The sequence below is a fragment of the Hylobates moloch genome, unplaced genomic scaffold (genome assembly GCF_009828535.3).
Source record: "Hylobates moloch isolate HMO894 unplaced genomic scaffold, HMol_V3 SCAFFOLD_34, whole genome shotgun sequence".
Lineage (NCBI taxonomy): Eukaryota > Metazoa > Chordata > Mammalia > Primates > Hylobatidae > Hylobates > Hylobates moloch.
Genome location: NW_026652309.1, coordinates 1,871,884 through 1,895,049, shown reverse-complemented (window position 1 = coordinate 1,895,049; position 23,166 = coordinate 1,871,884). Strand labels below are relative to the sequence as shown.

At 46.8% G+C, this 23,166-nt stretch overlaps 1 protein-coding gene across 4 annotated transcripts in view; it reads left to right on the top strand.

Moving 5' to 3' along the window:
- The window catches only part of LOC116463375 (phosphatase and actin regulator 3), a 272,708-nt gene that overhangs the window by 50,649 nt on the left and 198,893 nt on the right, over positions 1 to 23,166 (top strand). Inside the window, exon 1 of one of the 4 annotated variants that reach the window (XM_058434606.1) lies at positions 1,380 to 2,343. The exons of the other annotated variants lie outside the window; for them this stretch is intronic. The gene's annotated coding sequence lies outside the window, so the exon portion shown is untranslated. Of the gene's footprint in view, positions 1 to 1,379; positions 2,344 to 23,166 lie in introns of those variants that run through there. 4 annotated transcript variants of the gene reach the window in all.

Here is a 23,166-nt window from a genome sequence, read left to right as displayed (position 1 = left end):
GTCATGTGACTACCCTCGAGAAGAGCACTAGGGCAGCAGGAACAGCAGGTGCAATGGCCCTGCAGCAGGCATGTGCTTGGGAGTGGGAGGAACAAGGAGACCAGTGAGGCTGAGTGAGTGATGGAGAGGGGCAAGTTTTGGATGCCCACAATGCCAAGAGGTGGCCAGGGGAGGATCCCAGGGAGGTGCTGAGGCCTGGGGGAAGACTTAGGCTTTATTTTCAGAGCTGCCCGTTGAAGGAGATTTGAATGGCTGCAGTGTGAGATGAGATTGTGCTGGGCAAGGGAGGATTCGAAGGTCATTTACTCAGAGATGCTGGTGGTTTGGAGCAGGTTGTTCACAGCAGATGTTTTTTGTGCCTGCATCACAGCTCCTTGGACCAGCTCTGCCTTGGTCTTCAGCTGTGGCTTCAATCAACCAGCATGTTGGGTGATGAGCGCTGTATTGGAGCAGGTGGTTACACTTTCAGGAATGCTGCAAGCTGGCCGCGGTGGGAAGTATTTACACCATGGCAATTGGCAAATGTAAATATCAGCTCCCTTATACCACCCAAACACTTTCCAGTACAGCACAGCCATGAGCCTGGTGCTGTGGATATTCTCCCAAGCATCAAAGTGCAGCCAGAACATGAGGGGAGCTAATGTCTGAAGGACAATCCTCAGCTGATAAAATGGGAGTAAACATCCCAGGCATGCATCCTTTAGGTGGGTGCTTCTTGGAGCTTTCAGAGAATGCAACCTTGCTGCCTTCAGCTGGGACCTTGGAAATGCACCTGTGTGTGGGTTTGCCCTTCCTCCCTCCCTCACTCTCCTTGCTCCCTTGCTTCTGCTTCCTGAGGTGTCTCCCAAATAAGCTACCTGCACCTAAGCCCGCCTGCAGCTCTGCTTTTAGGAGAATCCAATTAAGATGGTGGTAGAGCTAGGTGTGGTGTGAGAGGGATCAGATGGCTGGGATGAGACAGAGGAGTCCTGGATGACTCGAAGGGTTCCAGCCTGAGCAGCTGGAAGGATGGAGAGGTTCTGGTGGCAATGGGGAGGAGCCATTGAGATGAGCAGGATGGGGGTTGGGCAAATTAATGCTCTGTTCAGCTTTGGACAGGTTCTGTTTGAGAGACCGATCAGATCCCCAGGTGGAAATTGTACCTGGAGTTGGGGAGAGGTGTGTGGTTGGATAGAGATATCTGGGACTGGACAACACTGATTAGGTCAGGCGCCCACCTGCCTCTGTCACTCGGTTGTGCCCTCCTGCTTAGGAAGCATCTGTGTATCCATGTATGTGTCTATCATCCATCTATTTATCATTTATCTGTCTTTTTTATTTATTTCTCAATATATCTATCATCTATAAATATATCTATATTCCAGCATCTAGCCATCAATCTATCATTTATCTATCTTTATTTATGTATCAATATATCTGTAATCTATTTTTCAATGTATCTATAATCTATCATCTATCTGCTAATCGATCATCTACCGTTATCTATCAATCTGTGTATCTATCATCTCTCTCTCTATCCATCCATCCACCCATCTATCCAGGCAGTGCTTGCTTCCTTCTGCCCCCTCCTTAGCCCATCCCCACCCAGGAAAATTCTTGTCCCTGCTCAAATGCCTTCAGTGACAGGAAACTCACCAACCTCTTAAGGCTTCAGCATAGAAGTTTCCAACTCTTGTGGCCACTCTAGAATACTGTCCTCCAGGGACTGTGTTGCTCTCTCATGTCCTCCTCCCAAGATTTATTTACACTCCTCACTTGCCAGGAGAGAGTACTTGGGAGCTCCGAGCCATGCGTGTTCCCTGGCAGGGTTGCCTGTGTGCTGGGGAAGAATGGGCCCAGTCATGGGATGGAGACGCCCCCCAGCTGCAGCCCTGGCTCCCGAGCAGAAGCGGCTTTGTGCTTCTCGGGGACAAGGGTTGCCATTGAGGCAGGCCAGGGATGCTGTGCAAGCTAGCGATGGCTGCAGGCTGAAATCAGGCATTTCACAGAGAGCAAGCGCTGCGCTGTCCCCGCAGCCTGCACGTGAATGGAGGCTTTGGCCCTCGGAGTGCAGCCGTGCATGGGGCCACGTGCAGGCATTTCTGGCTCCTGGCTCCTGGGGAGAGAGGCAAGCCCTGTTCTCTCTCTGAGTTCACAAAAACACAAAGAAACACAAAGTGCAGGAGAGGATCAGTTCATTCTCCAGACTCCTGGTTGGTATCAAGACCTCCCCTGTTTCCTGTGCTCTGGAGGATTCTCCATAGTACCTGCTAGGTGGGCCAGAGAAGGATGGATTTGTGGGACCCTGGAAGGCTGGGAAAAGGACGGAGAAGCCACATCCCTGTGCCGGGAAGAGCCACGGAGGTTAGATCTTGTTTTTTGTTTGTTTGTTTTTAATACAATTGTTTACACTTTCTAAACTTTTTTGAAATAATTTTAGACTTACATGGGAGTTGTAGAGCTTCCCTCAATGACAGCATCCACCTTTCCATGGTTCACTGATTGGCACCAGGAGGTGCATGTTGGTACAGTGATGTTAACTAAACCAACTAAACCAGAGGCCTTAGTGAATTCCACCAGGTTTTGCAAGCACTTTTGCTGTTTTTTTTCAGTGAATAATTGTATGAATTTTTATCACATCTATAGCTTCACAACAACCAGGTGAGACTTGACTTTTAAATAATGAGGCGCCAGGCCCCTTGGCTCCTGAGGTGGCATGGGCGACGTGTGTGGATGCTGGCTGGATGCCCACCTGGTTCCTTTTCCCTACATTGTGCCCCCACCATGCTCTGGTGGCAGGGGCAGCCTCCTCCTGGCCCCCAGGCCTCTGCTTCTCCGGTGCCTGTGGAGGCTCAAGCCTTTGCCCCACCTCCCTTCTCCCCAGGAAGGCCCTGGCTGCCCGAGAAGGCCCAGCCTTCCCCTTCTCCCTCCCCTGTTCTGGCTGAGCTCATCTCCTGTGGCTGCCCTAGCATGTGCTGCAGACTGGAGGATTCCACAGCAGAAACCTACTCTCTTGCAGTGCTGGAGGCTGGAGGTCTGAGATCAGGGTGCCGGCAGGGCAGGTTCCTTCTGAGGGCTGTGAGGGCAGGACCCGTCCCAGGACTCTCTCTGTGGCTGTGAGTGGCCACCTTCTCCCTGGTTCTCTTCACGTGATCATCCTGCCCTTCCAGGGTATGAGCTCCATGCCTGTCCCCTGAAGATCTGGAGGCTTCCATCTTCTGTTCCTTGTCAGACAATGGAGCGGAATAAACACGGTTGCCTCTCTGGAATTGGAGCTTAGTGCTCATGAAATAAAATTCTCTTAATCTCACAATTGTCCTCAACACAGTTGCAGTGGGTGGCACCGAATGAGTGTCCTGCTTGTCAAGACAGCCACTGTGGCCTTCCGTCTTCCCACTGTGATGGATGGCAAGTCACTAGAAGGAAGCACCCAACTCCCCGTGATGGCATTAAATGACACCCGTGGGTGTGGCTGTAGACTGGGGGTTCCGTGCAGCCAAGGGGTTTCCATGCAGCCAAAGGAAAGAAGAAACCCTCCTGCAGAATGCATGAATACAGTGCCAGGTCCTAAAGCCCAGCCCACGGGTGAGTGTGTCCTGGTGGTTGCCACTTTCCAGTCAACTCATTAGTGTCAATCATGAGACTGATTTCCTGGCAGTGTGAGATGATTTTAGGCAGTAAATGAACTATTAATTTTATAGAGAACGTTCATATCAGGTATATGTCTGTTTAATTTTTCTTTTTTCTTTTTTGAGGTGGAGTCTCACTCTGTTGCCCAGGCTGGAGTGCAGTGGTGTGGTCTTGGCTCACTGCAACCTCTGCCTCCCAGATTCAAGCGATTCTCCTGCCTCAGCCTCCCGAGTAGCTGGGATTACAGGTGTCCACCACACCTGGCTAATTTTTATATTTTTAGTAGAGATGGGGTTTCACCATGTTGGCTAGGCTGGTCTTAAACTTCTAACCTCAGGTGATCCACCCGCCTAGGCCTCCCAAAGTGCTGGGATTACAGGGTTGAGCCACCGTTCCCAGCCTGTTTAATTTTTCATTAGAAAAATATTGCATTTCCATTAAAGTAGATGTCAAGTTTTCATTTTAAACTTTCTTAAGAAAACATTATATTCATTTTAGACCAAGTGGTTCTATTAGAGCAACATCCATAAGAGTGGTGACGTGTGAGTGAAGTTGGGGAGACACCGGGTGGTGCAGTTACCCAGCACCATCTAGAGGAAGTGCCACTGGGGTGGGAGTCCTTGCACAGAGGCAGGGTCCAGTCCTGGCCACCCTCAAGATGTTGACTCAGAGGCAGAGGGTTCTTAGGCTTATCAAGGAAGCTCTAGGATTCTCGGTGTTCTAGGGGATTTGAGGAGGAAAGTTACACCTGCAGGGTAGACAGGGGTGGTTGGAGGGATTTGGTAAAATGTTCATGAGGAAGGGATGGATCTGTGGGGATTCTGGAGTTGAAGTGACCACCAACCAGCAGGGATGCTGGCATGTGGAGCCAGCTTCATGACTGTTAGCTGTCATTGTGGAATGGAAGTCAAAGTGTGGGTTGAGCAGGGCTGAAAGAGGCCTGGACCTCCCTTACTGGGAGAGAAGCCATGCTCAGGGAAGAATGCCCATGGGATAAAAGTCAGGGGCAGATGCCCACCTTAGGGGCCCTCGGTTGCCGTAATTATCAAGACGAGGTCCTTGGATAAAGTCTGGTCCGGCGCCTCTGAAACGTCTATGTGCATACATGTCACTGGAAGTCTGGTTAAAATGTGGGTTCTGACCCTTGGGTAGGGCCTAAGACTCTGCATTTTTAATGAGCTCCTGGGGCATGCTGCTCCTCAGATGCTCCTCTCTTCTGTCCCCTAGCCAGCAGCAGCAGACAGTTAGTGCCTGCCTTTCTGCAGGGACAGGGGAGGGAGGTTTGTTTGCAGTGACAGTTTTTGGGTAGCTATGGAGGGAGGAGAGAGGTAGGACTTTGTCTTGGTCCAGTTTACAGGGGGCTTGACAGAGGCAGGAGGGGTGGGCAGGAGTTGCCAACTTTTATATTTTGGTCAACTAGGGATGTTTAAAAACAACAGTGAAGAACAACCCGAACATCCTTGGTTTTACAATAGTATAATAATAACACTATCATCACCAGTATTTCCCAAAAGAAATGGAATTTCAAATCCAAGGCGTCAGGAAGGCCGTATCCTCCAACAGAGGACAGTCTTTTCAAGGACACAGAGCCAGACCCCAAATCGCCTCACTGCGTTGTCCTCATTTTTCAAGGGACTTGGGAAACGTCACCCCAGGCTGGCATGGATGATTGGGCTGAGGCATGGGGGCTGCGGCTGTATGAACGGGAATGCCTGTGGTCCTCAGAGCTGCAGTCTGTGTTCCCAGAAGCCGCTGTGGAGTGGCATCTGGCCCCAGCCTGTGGTAGCCTCTGTCCTTTCCCAGGAGGGAGGTTGCCAGGGCCTGAGCAAACACTGACCTGGAGTGTGCCTGCTTCTGAACCTGCCTCCCCATCGTCCTCACCTTGCGGTGTACGGGACGTGTGGGGACTGTATCATCTGGGCTGTGGCTGGCGGCCTGTCGTCTAATGCTGCCACATGGCCTTCATAGGCCATGATGAGCCATGGGCAGTGCTGACTCTGTTCTACCACTGGTCCAGGTTCCTGAGATGGTCACATCTGGGATGTGCTGGGGTTGAGCACCAAAGCTAGGGGAGGTCCTAGTAGCCCACTCCTGTTCCTCAGGCCCCTTGCGTCTGCTGGGAAAAGGCGTACCTCCTCCATCTCTATCCACGTGGAATTGGCCATCATCCTGCACAGTCTCTGCCCCTGGTAATTGGTTCTTAGATGGGCTCATGACTCAGCCTTCACAAATGAGAATCTGTTCTAGAACTTCAGTTGGAGCTTTTGGAAAGAGTTGTTTTCCCCCCCACAAGAAGTCACAGAGCTGGTTGGCTGTGGGCTTGGAGTGCTGGTGGCCATTTTCCCCAACCCAGGTGGAGCCAGAGAATGGAACCAGCCCAAAGGAAAGCTGAGCAAAGACATTTTGAGGGTTGATTTCCCAATGGCATTATTTGCATCCCTGGATCCAGCGTGTGTGAAGCTAGTGTACCCCCAGGCTTCTCAGTTAAACACTTCCTCCCTTTTAGGTTTCAGCAGCTTTGATTGGGGTTCTGCCATTTCTGATTATTACGGGGACTTAGAGGAAGGAAGTGGATTTGCCCGGATCACAGGGCTCATGAAAGTGCCCAGGCTGGAATCCAAATGCCCACCTACTTTCCCTCACATCACTCTCCCTCGCCTGCTTTAAGTGCATCTCCAGTCCCAGGGAGATCTTCCCATCACTCTTTGCAGATTCTGCCTAACTGAAAGTTCTTGAAGCTGCTTCAAAGTGGAGTATCCTGGTGTTTCCCGGGAGAGTGGTTGCCTGGGTGCTGAGAAAGACTGATCTGCAGTGCTCTTGCTTTTGCACTTCCATCCCCTACCTTGATCCTGGGGTGCACGAGGCAGGAAGGGGAGGAGTGTGGGAGTTGATGGGGAGATGAGAGGGGACATCTACCCATGGCCTCTGCTTCTGGGAGGACCTGTCACACTCCCAGTGACACAGCGTGTGCTAGAGATTAGGCTTTTTTCGTGAAAGTAGGGTTTTGAAATATAAATCATTCTATAAAGACATACGCATACGTGTGTTTATCGCAGCACTATTAACAGTAGCAAAGACATGGAAACAACCCAAATGCCCATCAATGATAGATTGGATGAAGAAAATGCGGTACATATACACCATGGAATACTATGCAGCCATAAAAAGGAATGAGATCATGTCCTTTGCAGGGACATGGATGAAGCTGGAAGCCATCATCCTCAGCAAACTAACACAGGAACAGAAAACCAAATACCGCATGCTCTCACTTGTAAGTGGGAGTTGAACATTGAGAACACATGGATACAGAGAGGGGAACAACCCACACCAGGGCCTGTTGAGAGGTGGGGGTGGGGGTGAGGGGAGGGATCTTAGAGGACAGGTCAGTAGGTGCAGCAAACCACCATGACATGTATACCTATGGAACAAACCTGCACGTTCTGCATATGTATCCTGTTTTTCTTTTGTTTTTGTTTTTAAAAGAAATAAAATAGAAGCTCACTTGCCTGGATACTTTAATATTGCCTGGGTTTTTGTGTTGTGGAGGGCTCTGTAAGTCATGGAAAAGGTATTCTCAGGAGCTGCTAATGACATATTTAATTTTAATAATGAGTCACCCATGCCCACAATTTATTACCTCCTGTGGCTCTAGACTGTGGTTCTTTGAGTGGTATAATAGGGCGGAGGTTAATGGATAACACAATTAATTATTTATGAGGTTCTTTCAAAGCCAAAGACTTTGTAACAGATTAACTAATAGGTTCCTAAGTTCATTATCATTTTGATTTTTCCAACGAATATTTTCTCCCAAACCACTCAACTGTATAACATTACTGGGAAATGTCTAATTTTTACATGATTCCTCTGCTCGGTTTAAATACTAATGTTCTGCTTACCCCGTCACTGTTCAGCACCCAGCTTTTGGTCTTCACCTTATCGCCTGGGAGATAGATATAATGGATTCAGATGTTATGAGCCCTGGAAGGGTTTGTAACATAAGGCAGTATTTTAATGCTTTAGGGGCCAGAAATATTTAAGGCAATATTTTAATTCTCACGAGGGACGAAGTGTTGTGGTCGCAGGTGCAGCCTCTGAAATCAGGCAGAGCTGGGTGTGAATCCCAGCCTCTGCACTTAGGTTGGTTACATCACCTCTCCAACTCAGTTCCCTCCTTCATAAAATGGGCACACTAGTAGTATTAACCTGGTTGCATTGCAGTGAAGATTCAATGAGAAAACGCAGGTAAAACACTTAATGTGGTGCCCAGCACAGAGTAACAGGTTAGGAGTGTTGACCGTGAACGGTGGTGATGGTCATCTAATCACAGCCTGGAATGAGGAGGAGCAAGCCCTCACCCTGGCCTGCTGCTCCTTTTTTGATGAAATGCCTGTGGTTGTTGTCACACCGCAGCAACAGAATTGAGCATTTTCCCAGAAAAATTTCCCAGTCTGAACTGTTTACTCTCTGGCCCTTCATAGAAAAAGAATCGCTGCTCCCTGCCCTCAAGGCAGCCTCTTGTGCTTTTATCTTCTCGGGTCTCCTTTCAGAGGCCTCATTATAGGTGAGCGCCATCCAGCAGAACGTCCTGTGATGATGGAAATGGTCTAGGTCTGCGCCATGCAGCCCGGGATTGCGCCGCTGGCCACAAATGGTTGCTGAACCCTCAAACTGTGGCTCGTGCAACCTCAGAATGGAATTTTTAAATTTTACTTAGCTGTAATTGATTTAAATTTAAATAGCCACCTGTGGCTAATGGCGACCACATCGGGCAGTGCAGTGACGCCACACCAGCTCAGAGTAGAGAAGCAGTCACCTCCATTCCAGCATCCTTTCTGAGAGTGCCGGGTGGAGGGTACTGGCTTTGGCTGAAATAAAGGAAAGGGAGAAGGCTGCTCCTTGCATTTTCTTTTTCTGTTCTTTTTTTTTTTTTTTTGAGATGGAGTTTTGCTCTTGTTGCCCAGGCTGGAGTGCAATGGCGCAATCTGGGCTCACTGCAACCTCCACCTCCCAGGTACAAGCAATTCTTCTGTCTCAGCCTCCCAATAGTTGGGATTACAGGCATGCGCCACCACACTCAGCTAATTTTTTTGTATTTAGTAGAGACGGGGTTTCACCATGTTCATCAGGCTGGTAGCGAACTCCTGACCTCAGGTGATCCATCTGCCTCAGCCTCCCAAAGTGCTGGGATTACAGGCATGTGCCATCATGCTCGGCCTGCTCCTTGCTTTTTATTACGTTTTTGCTGATTCAAAGCATCTGTAATATAAAAATTGAACTTACTCTTTTGTGTGAACTATTTGGTAAACATATACAAGCATGAAGAAAAAAGTTAAGATGTCTTAATCCCATGCTGTAGAGATAAAGGATTTTGGGCAGTACATTCGCTGTCACTTTCAAATATTTGTATGGCGCATAAGAGGGGAGTCATAATGTCTGCATGGGGTGTGCCCCCACTTTTCTGCTGGAACAGGGACTACACAAAGCTTCATATGATCCTGATTAATGGCTGCAGGGTGCTCGGTGTGCAGTGGCCTCTCTGGGCAGGTCTCCGGGCTGCACGCAGTTGGGGACTGTTTTCAGCTGCTCAGTGATGAGTGTCCTTGCTGTGAAGTATTTCTGTGTTTTTCATGTTTGTCCAGAGTGGCCATGAGGTCCTCCTAAGAGACTTTGATCAATGTATGTTTCTACAGAAAATGTTAGAAGCTGCTGCTCCTTCACGTTAGCTAATGCTGGATCTTGCCCATCTTTCTTCCTTGTGCCAATCTGCTGGCGAAAAATTACTTGTCTATATTTTCATCACTTTTATTTATTTATTTTTTTAAAAAAGACATGTTCCCAGAAGTCACTGCTTGGAAATATCTCTGGTCATTTTTCTTGCTTCTTTTAGTTTCTGGGTGAGGCCAGTGGTTATAAGCCAGTTCCTGAGTCTTCGGACAGTTTAATGGGGGCATGGATCAGGTCTGCAGACAGCAGACTTTGATAGCACTTTGATTTAATGAGGGCCTACTATGAGCTTTGCAGGTTTTATCTCATTCAATATTCATAACCACCTGAGGAGCCAGGTGCTATTTATCCCCATTTTACAGGTGAAGAAACTGAGAACTCTCTCAAGTCCTGGTGGGTGAGGGACATAGTCTGGGTTTGAACAGAGCATGTGGCCACCTGAGCTCACACTCCTGGTCAGCACACCATGGTAGGCATGGGGAGGGGAAGGGGTACGGGAGATGGCCAAAGACCTGGTCTGGAACTGGGCTCTGCTTACTGGCTGTGAGGCTCTGGACAAAGTTATGTGACCTCTCAGAGCCTAAATTTCCCCAGCTCTCAAATGGATATCAGGATATTTACCTTGAGGTTGTTGTAAATAGAAATGGAGATGTGTATGAAGGCCCTGGCACAATTCCTATACTTCACTGATGCTTGATAAATGATGGCTGTTTTCTGTACTATTAGCAATGATTATTAATACAGTGATGAAAAACACAGAGCAAAGATGATAAACAGAAAGTGTCTAGAAGATAGTTGCTACCTGAGAGTTAGCTATTATTTATTCTGTTAATATGTTACAGTGTAGATATTTCTACATTCAGTAACATCATAAGCAAAGAAGACTTTGCTTGCCAAGGCCCCTACTGAAAGCCCTTGATGGCTACAGGCTGTTATCTCACCAACACAGACTCTGATCCAAGGTGACCAGGAGAATTTTAGAACGATCTAGGCAAGGAAATTGCCGTGCTTCCAAAGCAACCTGCTCCTCATGCTCCCTGTGGGGCTGTCTGCCCCAGCTTGCCACACCTCTGCAGGTTTGTGGCTTTGTTTCCTGTATGGGGTCCCAAGGTGAGCAGTACCTTTGTTTCCTGTATGGGGTCTGTTCTATGTTCAGAAGCAGGACTCAGGGCTGCTGGAGCTGGAGCCTCTGAATCCTCGGGGTTCTCCCACAGCTCCTGACCAGCTCTGCTAGAGCGATGTCTCTGGCAGATGCCTTTTCCCTGTTGCCCTGTGGTCTGGCCTTTCTGCTGTAGGTTAAAGAAATCACAATGTGGGTAGGTGGCCTAGTCTGTAAGTGTGTCCTCTAGTGACCTTTGTTTTACCTCTAGCCATGCTTGCTGTTTGTCTTTTTGTGGGATTACATAGTTGGCCAGGCCAAAACATCTTAGCTCATACGAATTCCAAGTTCACAGCTGGTAAAAATGCCGCAGATTAAATGCTCCATAGAAATTCATGTCTATAATGGATGCATTTCTCCTGGGAATTCACTCCTTAAATAGGATGACCCTATCATTGACTCCTGTCCCTACCCTCGACCCAAACGTGAACAAATATGAAATGATCCTTAACCAACCAACATACTAGAATAAAGACACAAAACATTAAAAAAAAAAAACACCAACAAACAATGAGGAGGGAGGAGTCATTCTTTTGCAAAACTTGATTCCCTATTGTGGTTGATGTGGCTGCATTCTTTATGCTTGTTGAGAAGTTGCTAGAAGACAGGGTCAGTGGTGGTTCTATGAGGGTGGCTACCATTTTTCTTGAGGGACTGCTGTTATCTGGTAAGCACATAGTTCTTTACATACTTTATCTTCCTGAAGCCTCATGAGAGCTCTAAGAGGTTCCCATTATTGTTATCCCCATTTTGAGCGTGAGGAAACTAAGGCTCAGGGAAGTGTGGGAATAGAAAACTACATGGCTAGGGGCTGAATCCAGGCTGTTTTGCTTCTGGCCCCAAGGTCTTAGCCCCAGTGCATCCACTGGGGCTATTAAATGCTGCCTGGGTTCCTTGACACCTGCACCACTACCCCTCCTCCCACCAACCAGATGGGGTTCGCTGGTATAAGCTGTCTTAGCATGTTGAAAGTGCTTTTGTAGTACTTAGAAACACTGTCATTTAATTGCTATTTAGGTTCTTAGTAGTTGTAGCTATGTTAGATGGGCCAAGCCATAGCCTTCTGAGGACAGGGACAGTATCCAGTTTGTTATCCATCCCTTATCTATGCCTTATACACAGTAGGGTCTCAATAAGTGCTGGGTGGATGGATGGGTGGGTTGATGGTGGATGGATAGATGGATGGATGGATGGGCGGGTGGGTGGGTGGATGAATGGATGATGGATGATGGCTAGGTAGATATATGGGTGGATAGGTAGATGGGTGGGTGAGTGAGTGGATGGATGGATGGAGATTGATAGATGGATAGGTGGATGGATTGGAGAATGGGTGGATGGGTGGGTAAATGGATTGATGGATGATGGCTAGGTAGATATACCAGTGGATAGGTGGGTGGATGGATGGGTGGGTGGATGGACGGATGGATAAATGGAGATGGATAGATGGATGGATGGATGGATGGATGGATGGGTAGATGGATGGATGGGTTGATGATGGCTAGGTAGATATACGAGTGGGTAGGTGGGTGGGTGAATGGACGGATGGATAAATGGAGTTGGAGAGATGGATGGATGGATGGATGGATGGATGGATGGGTAGATGGATGGATTGGGTGATGATGGCTCAGTAGATATATGAGTGGGTAGGTGGGTGGATGGGTGGGTGGATGGATGGATGGATAAATGGAGATGGATGGATGGATGGATGGATGGATGGATGGATGGATGGGTAGATGGACGGATGGTCAAATGGAGATGGATGGATGGATGGATGGATGGGTGGATGGATGGATGGGTTGATGATGGCTAGGTAGATATATGAGTGGGTAGGTGGGTGGGTGGGTGTGTGGATGGGTGGATGAGTGGGTAGAAGTCCAGGCAGCTGGAAGGACAGTGGTGTAAGGACAGGTAGTTGGAAGGACAGCCATTTGAAGAGGAAACAAAGACATAGTATTTGAGGGGGGAATTATCTGCACAGCCCCCAATTTGCTGACATTAGCTCCTGGAGAAAGGAGCACCTGCAGGATGATCATTTCACACCTGTCTGTTCTTTTCTCTTGGCCAAGAGGACCTCACAGCAATGCTCTGGTTACAGTCAGGGGAAGGCTTTACTGACCACACAAAGTTCCAAGAGGGGACAAGCATGGTGTGACCTCCAGTCAACTTGATTCTCTCATCTTCTCCCCACCTTCCTACCTTGGGCCTCTTCTGGGCTGGCCAATTGAAAGAGAATATTCATAAAGCTGACTTTGAGGAGTCTTGGGAGGCAGGCACAAAGATTATTGGCATTGAGTCCCAGTTCTATAACTTACTAGCTGTGTGACTTTGGGCAAGTTAATCCCTCTCTCTGAGACTCAGTTCCCATCCTGATGCCAACCTTGGGTACTACTGAGGGAGGAGGGGAGAAAGGGGATGCACATAGATGGAAGGCAGTAGCAGGTATTAATTCCCCTTATCTGACTTTCCATTTTACTACCTTGATTTCCTTTCTCTTAGACTCTTGGAAGAGATGTACTGTGCTGGAATATAAATTTTTGAAACCTGTTCTCTTTCCTCCTCCATATTCTCCATGATAATGCAGGAAAAAAACTTGCAAACCTGGCCATGATGCCCCTAGGCCAACAGAGGCTTTCCTAGTTCCAATTCTGGCATTGTGAGAGAGAGCTCTATGGAATAGCGAAAAACAGGCACACTTCATCCTGTGCATGCTGGGGTTGAGGCTGTGAGGTGTGCAACAGGACAGTAGAGCATAGCAGACGGGTTGATGAGCTGTGATCTGGATTCAGACCTACTTGTCTCAGACCCTGGGTCAGCCCGTCAGCAGCTGAGCAATCTCGGGAAAGATTCTTAACCTTGGATGGTTGGTAGGATCAAGTATAGTCAGTGTAGAGATGCTTAGCTCACCACATGGACTCAGGACATGTCAACTCTCCCTGCTTTGGCTATAATTACTATTCTACTGTCAAGGAACTTTCTCTCTAGTTGGGCTAGGTCATGTGCACAGAAGGGTTGGAGGACAAGATGGTGAAGAAAGATTTCTCCAAAGAGCCTGGTTGGATGTGAGCTGGATAGAGCAAGGCTGAAGAGTGCAGATGCCCCTGGGGCCAGGCGGTCTTCAACCAGTCTTGGTGAGAAATAGTAGTTCCACTCAGCTTTGAGGTGCAGAGACATTGGGCAGGGGGACTGTAGCAACCTAAACTGCTCCTGCCCTGCCTGCAGAGGATGATGCTGTACAGCCCTGCTCATTATGATGACATAGGCATGTGAGCGACTGTCAGCTCTTTGGTTTTGAAGAGAATTTGGAAGTCTAGGTTTCCATGCATCAAACAAGTAGTAGAGAAGGCAACTGTGGGGAGAACCTAAGTCTTGTTTCTAGAGAGATCATAGGGTTGTAAATTTTACCTTGCATCTCAGAGAAGGGCAGTGCTATTTTAGATTAGGGAGGTTGCAAATGTGATGAACTCCAAGAACACTGACAAATACCATTATCATTGCAAAAGAATCTTAAATGTGTCTTTGAAAATCAAGCATTTGGCTTCTAAGTTATAAAAATGGACCAAAAATGAAGCAGTAGAGTAGGGACTCATAACCAAATTTATGCCATTATTGTTACAGGTTTCTTTTACTGTGTTTCTCTCTCTATATATGCACATCTATATAAATATAGATACATAGATATATGGGGAGAAGATATAAATAGAGATAATGTATGCGTATATATATATATATACATATTATATTTGTCTGGGTTCTCCAGAGGGACACCATCAATCGGATATAGAGATTTATCTATTGCCTATCTATTCATCTATTTATTTATCTGTTTACCAGTCCATTCATCCATCCATCCATCTCTGTTCATCTGTCCATCCGTTATCGTATCTATCATCTATCCATTCATCCATCCATGTATGTATGCATGTATGTATGTCTCTTTCTCTCTATCATTTTCATCGATTCATCCATTGTCTATCTGTCTATCTATCTAGACGTATTAGAAGGAATTGGCCTATGTGTTGTGGAGTCTAAGAAGTCCCAGCAGTCAGCAAGCTGAAGACCTGAGAGAGCCAATGGTGTAGTTCTAGTGCGAGTTTGAAGGCCTGAGAAACAGGAGAGCTAATGGTGTAAATTTCAGTCTGAGTCTGCAGAAGACTGATGATTCAGCTTGAAGACAGATCGAGAGAATTCTTTCTTATTCCGTCTTCCTGCTCTATTCAGTCTCTCAATGGATTGGATGAGGCCCACTCACGCTAGGGAAGGCCATCTGCTTTACCCAGCCTATTGATTCAAATGTCAATCTCATCCAGAAACTCCCTCATGGGCACCCAAAATAATGTTTCACCAAATGTGTGGGCACCCTCAGGCCCAGTCAAGTTGACACATTAAATGAACCATCCCATGCATATCTATAGATGTGTGTGTGTGTGTACGTTTGTGTATATAGAATATATAATTATCCTGTTAAGGATGTCTCACAGCCTTGAGGCAGAGATTAATTGTGACCTGGTGGTTTCCAGTGTTTCTGTATGTACAAGTAAATTATGCAGCAACGATACCCTAGTCTCATTTTATTAATTGCTCTTCTGTTAGTCTGTTTAAAGTCAATTAAACCTCCCAAGGCCCCTCACGGAGGAACCTCTCACAAAATCATTCTCTGTCACTTAGGAATCCTGAGTGGATGACACGTGGCTGTCCTAGCTCCTGGGGAGGGTGCAGACATCTCTGTTGGAACTCCTGGGTCTGTGGGTGATCACTGGCTTGCATTTGGCAGTGGCATGGCCCGTGGAGGTCCGGATGTAGAGAAGGCAGCCTTTCTGCAGAGCGTTAGAATTGGGGAAGAAGTGGTCAGGATTAGAGAGGAAAAAGAAGACTTGGACAGGACAAGCATGCCACCCCAGCTTACCCTTCCTGTAGTTTCCTGGACTTTTGCAGGGTTCGGTGGACAATTAGTTATCTGCTTGCTTAGTTGATATCTCTTCACTTTTATTTCTTTTAGACTTTTTTTTCTGATTAGAACAAAAATTATATTTATTGAAAATTCAGAATACATAGAAGATTATCAAGAACATCTAAAGCATTCACAAATCCCCCCACCCCCACCCCAGAGATAACGCCTGTGGCTACCTTTGTGTGTGTTCCTCCAGCACTTTTCCTAGAGAAACATTTTTCCCGTGTCGGGATCGTTCAGTCTATATCGTTTATTAAATTAATATATCAGAAGCTTTTCTCCACACTGCTTACGACACTTGGGACCAAATGCTCTAGAATAGGGATTTGCCACCGTTTATTTTCCCATTCTGCTTTCATTGGAAAATGAGTCTGGCTTGAGGCTTTTGTTTGCTTCTTTCTTGCTATAGTAATTGGGATGGACTTAAGGCTGTCTGCCTTTTTGTGTACATCTCTGATTATTTCTTTAGGCTAAATTCCTAGAAGCTGGAACCCGGGGCAGAAGGAATGAAGATTGGAAACACTTGGTGCATGACAGCAACTTGCTGTCCTGCCAACATTGGGGTGTTTGCCTACAGAAAGAGCTCTCTGGTTGAATCAAATAATTTTAAGAATTTAATTCCTCTTCTTTGTTTTTTGTTTGTTTTTGCTTTTGAGACAGAGTCTCGCTCTGTCGCCCCGGCTGGAGTGCAGTGGCGTGATCTTGGCTCACTGCAAGCACCACCTCCCAGGTTCACACCATTCTCCTGCCTCAGCTTCCCGAGTAGCTGGGACTACAGGTGCCCACCACCATGCCCAGCTAATTTTTTGTATTTTTAGTAGAGACAGGGTTTCACCATGTTAGCCAGGATGGTCTCGATCTCCTGACCTCGTTATCTGCCCACCTCGGCCTCCCAAAGTGCTGGGATTACAGGCATGAGCCACCGCGCCCGGCCTAATTCTTCTTTTAAAAGTTGGGGATCGGAGTAAGGTGAGAAGGTATCCTGCACAGCATCAATGCACACAGCGCACGTTAAATGAGTGCTATTCCACTTCATTTGTAGTATTTTTTTCCCATTTGTGGGAACTACATTTGTGCCTGACTTCCTTGTTGCTTTAAATGAGCCTTAAGGAAGCAGTGTTGGGGGAATTCAACACACACAGAGCAGTTGGTCTTTATTATGATTTTAAGCATCTTGTTTTCATGTGAGCACCCCAACTTTGCCTTTTGCTGAATTTTGCAACAAGTTTTGAGTAATTCTGCACAAAACAGTGCCCTTGCTCCAGGAGGAGAACAGACATTTGCTCGTTCTTCACAGGATAATTAGACTCTAAAATTAGAAGGCAAACACTGCATGTTAAAATGCATCTGAATAAAATCCCAGTGGGAGAATTAAGCCTTCTTGGCAGTGCAGGGGAACTTGGGTGCACGCCTGATGGAGCGGCGAGAAGCTGAGAGGGAGTGAGGCAGCCCCTCTGCGCGGAGTGTTCAGGGCAAATGCACGGGTGCTGGTGACGCAGTCCCTTTAGTTGTCTAAAAGTATTGGATTCTAAGTGAAAAGGGGGATGGGGATAGAAAGCCTTCTGCCACGCCTCCTGTAGTCACAGTTTGGATACCCTGTGAAAGTAGCACATAGGCAGGTATTCGGTCCTGCTTGGCGTTGTTTGGTGGACTTGTTAGGGAACACTGCTGGCTATGTTTGAGGAAGGAGGTGGAGCAGAGAGGGTTCAGGGCTTAAGCGGCGTCTCCTCAAGGGCAGCAGCAGACCTGGAACGTTCCAGAGCTACCCCTGCCTGCATCTGTCCGTCTTGCCAGTACACACTGAGCAACTGCTAAAGGTTATGGATGCAATGGAGGGCTTCTGGTATAGCGGGGAGGAAGAGGCTCCATTATGAAGTCAAAGGCCACTGCGTGCCTGCAGTGTGCGACGCAGAGCTAGTGGTTGCAGCACCCTGATGGGCAGAAGCCTCCCTCACAGAGCTATGGCGATGGAGAAGGCAGCTGCAAATCAAGTCATCACCAGCAAGGTTATAGTAAAAAGGGAGTGATGTTTGCTGTATATCTAGGGAAATGTGTGTGTGTATTGCATTTCGAAGTGAACAACAGTTTTGAATTAACTTCTATTTGTTGTGATATAAACAACAGATATAAAAAGATATAAAAGGAAATAAACAGTGACCATGACATTGATTGTTCAGTTTCAACACTATCTTCGGGTTCCCTAGTCCTTGTCCTCCCTCATTCGCCTTCCCCACCACTGAACTGTAGACTCCAACAGGGGGCGGGAGCTGAGTTTGTTTTTGCTCCCAGCTGGGACTCCAGGGTCTAGCACTGGCCTGGTGCTTAGCAGCCTGTAGCAAGTATGTGTTGAACGGGCAAATGTATACTTTGGCGGTATGAGACAGAAGCTGGTGGTCCTGTGCTGCCTGTGGCCAGAGCAGCACTTCCAGCATACGGGGCCAGGACACATTTGCCCTGGTGTCCCCAGGCTGCTCCAGGCTCAGGCTGCACCTCCTGGGGGCCCTCCCTGCACCAGCCTGGCGGTTCTCTGTCGCTTCTTCTGCACCCTGCACCTTCCTTTTGTGTCACATCCCTACCTTATCACTACTCATTTGTTGGCCAGTGTTTTTAGAAGATCTCTTTTTTTTAAATTTCAGTTTTTATTTTAGGTTCTGGAGGTACATGTGCAAGTTTGTTACCAGGGCACATCGCCTTATGCTGAGGCTGGGGCTTCTGTTCATTCTGTCACCCAGATAGTAAACATAGGGCCTGATAGCACGTTTTTTAGCCCTTGTCCCCCTCCTTCCCTCCCTCCCTTTCTCTTTCGGAGTCCCCTGTGTCTGTTGTTCTGGATGTTTGTGTATACTCAAGATTTAGCTCCCACTCATGAGTGAGAATAGGCAGTATTCGGTTTTCTATTTCTGCGTTAATTCGCTCAGGGTAGTGGCCCCCAGCTGCATCCATGTTGCTGCAAAGGATATGATTTTGTTCTTTTTTATGTTAGCAGATCTTTTTTTTTTTACCCACTCTCTGATTCTCCATGCGTGATGAGTCCCCCAAAGGCAGGGCTGGGTTAACCTCCCTGGGCCCAGAGAACAGGTGCTCAGTATTTTTAGAATGAACAAAAGTTCTCTTGTGGAATCATGAGGGAGGTGGAGGGAGGAAGGAAGGAGGGAAGACCTCTGCCCTGGCTCTTTCTCCTGCCTGAAACAGCCTCCCTCAGATCCCAGCCTGCGGCGCCTTTCTCATCACGTGTGTGTCCGCCCCACACCGCCCTCCCTGGCCTCGGAGGCTAAAGCGCTGGCCCCTGCCAGCCTGGACCTCTCCTCGTCCTGCTTGATTTGATTCTGAGCGTGTTCATCACCATCTGGACATATGTTATTTATGCACAATTAAATGTTTTTTATATTGCATATAAAACATAAATTTATATAATGATATACATGTACATATGTGTGTGTGGCGTGTGTGTGTGTGTGCATATCCCTATCGACACCACCAGAATATGTTTTAATGAAACCGTCATGTTTTAATGAAAACAGAAAGCCTTCTGTTTCATGTCGTGATGCTGGAATGAAAACAGTCTCTCCCAGCATCTAGCTCAGTGCCTGGCACATCATGAAAGCTTAATAAATACGGCTGGAATTAATGAATGAGTTTCTTTCCCCTCCCCTGTCCTGTATTTTTAATAAGGCTGTTGAGCCTAGGGCCTCTGTCCTCTGCTGGTCACTGTCATCACGCAGCCCCACTCAGGAGGCCTCTGGCCCCGTTCTGCCTGGAGTGTTGGCAGGTGGCAAGGGTTGTAAGCTCCTGCCCAGTCCCGTGGGCAGTTCGAGGATCTTACCCCCAGCCCCTGCTATTCTGAGGGGACCTGTCAGTCATTCAGCCTCCAGCCAGTCCCTGGGGATGTCTGAGGGAGGAAGTAAGGCTCAAGTCCTGTGAAGTGGGCGGCTCCTGTCATCCACAGCCGCTGCTTATTAGCTGGGGCCCTCGGTAAATGTCCTGCCAGAGCTGGGCTCACTCTGGCCTCCTTTGTATACCTGGGGGCAAGGTTTAGCTATTCAGCAAGGGCTGTTTTAAAAAATTGGGTTTGTTCTGGATATTACAATACCTTTTTTTAAAAGACCGCAAAGAAAACTACATTTTCTTGTGACTTTTACAATAGGAGCAAGTTAAATTTTCCTTCTTCACTGAGTTGTCACTGTTGCCTTTTTTTTTAAAAAATCAGTTTTTCCCTGTCAAAAGAAAGTACCTTACCATGTGATCTACTGAAATATAGGAGTTATAATGAACAGTGTGAAAATGAAGGTTGTTTGTCAGTCCTTCTTGCTGACTTTCTCAATCTGGGCCCAATGTACCTGGGAGGCACAGCCAGAGCCCAGGGAGTGAATCCGATTGTTCAGTAGATGCAGTTCCCCAGTTCAGGCCCTGCAACTACCAGTTCAGGCCTGGAGGGGAGCATGCATCCCCCAGGAACGTGACTCGGAGCTGGAATCTGACCAGGCATAGGAGTTAATTGGGCCTGAGGCAGGGAGGGTGCTGGGAAGAACATTCTAGGGAGAGCAGACAGCATGTATGTGTGCACACATGTTCTGTGGCAGAAGACTGCGTGAGTGTTTGGGGAGGTATGAGTGACTCTGAAAGGGTTTTTCCCAGTGGAGCACAAAGATGCCCGTGTTGTGGGAGGAAGCCCAGGGTGGGACCAGGAAGGGCTCATTAAAGGAATTTTTGTCTTTAAATGAAGAGCAGCAGGAAAGCCTCTGAGGATTTTAAACATGGTGGTTGGAGTTGGGCAGATCAGCTTGGCAAAGATTTGATGACTAGGGTATTAGTCTGTTCTCATGCTGCTGATAAAGACATATCTAGGACTGGGTAATTTATAAAGGAAAGAAGTTTAATGGACTCACAGTCCCACATGGCTGGGGAGGCCTCACAATCATGGCGGAAGGCAAAGGAGAAGCAAAGGCATGTCTTACATGGCAGCAGGCAAGAGAGAGCTTGTGCAGGGAAACTCCCATTTATAAAACCATCCAATATTGTGAGACTTACTACCACGAAAACAGTATGGGGGAACCACCCTCATGATTCAATTATCTCCATCTGGCCCCACCCTTGACACGTGGAGATTATTACAATTCAAGGTGAGATTTGGGTGGGGACACAGCCAAACCATATCAACTAGTGTGGAGAGGCCAGTGTGGAGTTCAGGGTACCAGGTGGGAGGCCCCCTGAGGTTGGGGAGGATGGCGCAGGGCAGCAGGTGGCAGCCAGGCCCTTGGGGGTCCATTGGCAGGACTGAGCAGCAGGGTGTTGGAGTGACATGCAGGTGGGGATACAGTCCTCTTCATTCTTATTCACGTCTTTTCTGTTGATCCCTTTCTGTCTCTTTCCCCACTAGTTTCCTGTGTTCTTTTGATCCACAAGCTCCATATTTCCTGAAAGAAATGAATGCCATTATTATCACATACAGCCACACACCCACCCTGTACAAACTCATCTCCCACAACGCCCAACTCCCTAACATGGTTGCCTAAATCAGAATTAGGGTCCCTGGATTCAGGTCCCAGTCCCACCCTTATTGTGCTTGTGAATCTCAATGAGGTGCTTGGCCTTTCTTGGCTGGGTTTCCTCATCTGTGAAATGGGGGATTTTGCACTGTTTTATTTTTCTACTTTCTGCCAGCATTGAAACTTTCCATAGGACTTTACTTCATCTAGACTATTGGTGTAGGAAAACATCCTTTTGGTTAATGGATAGATGTTGTAGGCTAGATGCCTTCCCTCCAGGAGGTTCCTCATCTTATTAGTGAAGATTCTTTAGTTGCATATGGCTTTAGTTGTTGTTGAGAAACCAACCCAGACTGGCTTCACCATCAAAGGTATTTATTGACTGACACCGTTTTGTGATTAGTCCAGGGGGAGTTTGGCTTCGGGCCCATTGACCACAGGGTCTAATTATACTGTTCACCATTGCTTCTCAGCCCTCTCACTGCCTGGTTCTCTGCTGGCCTGCTGTGAGGCCACATTTCCTTCTCCTCTGTTCCCCCAGGCTCCAGCCATTTCGAGGAAGGAGGTGAATTTCTCTTTCCTATTAGTGAAGAATACCAAAGCTGTGGGAATCATATCTTACTGGCCTGGAGGTGGTCAGCTTCTTTCAAATCACATGGCCTGATTGGGCAAGGGTAGGTCCCTTGAGGGAAATCAAGGTGCTGTAACCAGAAAAGGTTGTGATGGCAATTGGGTAGGAAAAAATAAGTCCATCTCAGAGTCTTTAAAAAAGATCTTTAAAATCTCCTCATGATTTCTTAATCAGCAAGAGGGTGGCTTAATCTGTTTATCCCAGAGGCCGGGGATGGAGGGTCAGGGAGGGGTTGACCTTCTGGGGCTGATGATAGCATTTGTTTTTCTTCCCAGTCCAGGCTTGCGCTGACCTTGGGACTTAAGGCAGGGCCTGTCCTTTCCTCTGCTCAGCAACATCCATCACTGCCGTGTCCTTTTGGCACTAATTAAAGAGGACACACTTGGATTAGGAAAATGATGGATTGGGTTGATGTGATTCGATGTGAGGTGGAGTTTATGAGTGACAAGCTCGCCCTTAGAGAAACCACCTCAGAGTAGCCACAGGCAGCCTGCGTCCCCCATAGGAGAGGCTGGGACGGCTTGGCAACCACCTCCCCCAGAACACCTGCAAGGAAGAGAGAGACCTGTTGTTCTGGCTTGGAAATGTCTATGTTTACATGATGAGACTGGGAATATAGGCACTGAAGCATCAGTTTCCTTTGCTCCATCTAGATCAGCGTTGTTGATGGATGAGTATGGTAAAGATTTGGATGATTTTCCCCCAGAGTTTCCATGCCGGACAATTGTTCATTTACTTGAGCTAATTACTGAAATTTTTTTTCTATGACTTGGCCTAATATAAAAAAAAGAGGCTAATGAGAGTGAGGTTTTATGGTAAGCATATTGAAAAGCAAATAGCAAATAACCCATCTCTGAAATTGTTATAAGGAAAGTTATTATGGTAATGGTTAGGGCAAAACAACTCTATTTAATGCTTGATGCTTATGCAGATTCCAGCCAAGGTATGTGTATTTTTCTTAAAAAGATTTCTTTAAAGCATGTGTCTTAATTTAATGCTGTTATACACCGGCACATCTATTAATGAAGTAAATTCAACAAAGAGTTAATTATAAATAGCAGCAACATGTTTTCTTTCTTTAAATATTGTATATATTTCATGTTGTAACTTGGGGGATAAATTATACTAGGTGGATTTTGTGGTAATATAAAGGACAGTTGGAATTTTATTGAGTATTTACTTTTATTTAGTTTTGAAGAGCTTCTGCATACCTCAGACTCTCAAAAATCATTCTGTTAGAGTCACAGAAATTCCAGTAAAGCACTCAGATGCCAATACAGACTGATTATTTTGAAGACTTTTTTCAGTTCATGGCTCAGTTAATATTCAATGGTGTATTTTCTATAGTTTAAAAGTATCACTGATAAGTTGGGAGTATGCCTTCCATATAAGATACAAATTGTCCCTAAGCACTCAAAGTTTACTTTACATGTTAAAAATAAGAAATTAAGACCTTATAATGTGGTTATAAAGGTTCCTGTTTTTGCCCTGAAGGTCCAAAGGTAAATTTGGCACATTTGTCAAAATATAGATGAATAATGTATATTATTAATATAAATTAGTAATAATGTATATTATTAATATAAATTAATAATAATGTATATTATTA